This window comes from Sphaerodactylus townsendi, linkage group LG12, assembly GCF_021028975.2.
Source record: "Sphaerodactylus townsendi isolate TG3544 linkage group LG12, MPM_Stown_v2.3, whole genome shotgun sequence".
In the NCBI taxonomy this organism is placed as follows: Eukaryota; Metazoa; Chordata; class Lepidosauria; order Squamata; family Sphaerodactylidae; genus Sphaerodactylus; species Sphaerodactylus townsendi.
The window spans coordinates 14,472,355-14,473,005 of NC_059436.1; positions in this window are offsets into that span (position 1 = coordinate 14,472,355).

Consider the following 651-nt stretch of genomic DNA (forward strand, 5'->3'; position numbering starts at 1 on the left):
TTGCTGTTCACTGTTTCATCCAACTCAAAAACCTATAGCTCTGCTTGATGGGCAGGGCTACCTAGATGCTTGGTCAAGGCGAAGCTGAAGCCATTGTTGGGGAAGATGGCTAGTTCTATAGACGAAAAGCAGAATAAAACAAAAGATTGAAGGGGGAGATCGCAGTACTAGAGTGCATTAATACTGTCCCCAGATCCAGAACAGAGAATCTAAGAGCTACCATATGGCCAGTATTTATCTTGTCTGGGCTTATTAGCCATGCTGGCTTTTTTAAAAAAGGCAGTTGTACCAAATGAATACTTTTCTTTCAAATCTAGCCTGGAAGATGGAGTTCAAGCCTTATTTCTCCCCATGTGAGTTTGAAATTATCACTAGGCTTGTCTGTCAAAACTTACTGACAGCTGATAATGTTTAAAGGCCTACTGCCAATATATATCTTTCCATGCTCTTTCAGGAGTGTGGATGTGGACTGGTTGGGTTTTGTGTCTAAATTTTTAGATGTTGACCAACATAAAGACTACTGGAATTTCTGAAATAAGGGTGCGTTAAAATTTCCCCTCTCCAATTTTGTGCCTTCATTTCAGTCAATGGTTTCCAAACTTTTTCGGGCTGCCGCCCCCCTTGGCTCCCAGGCTACATTCCTAGTGCCCC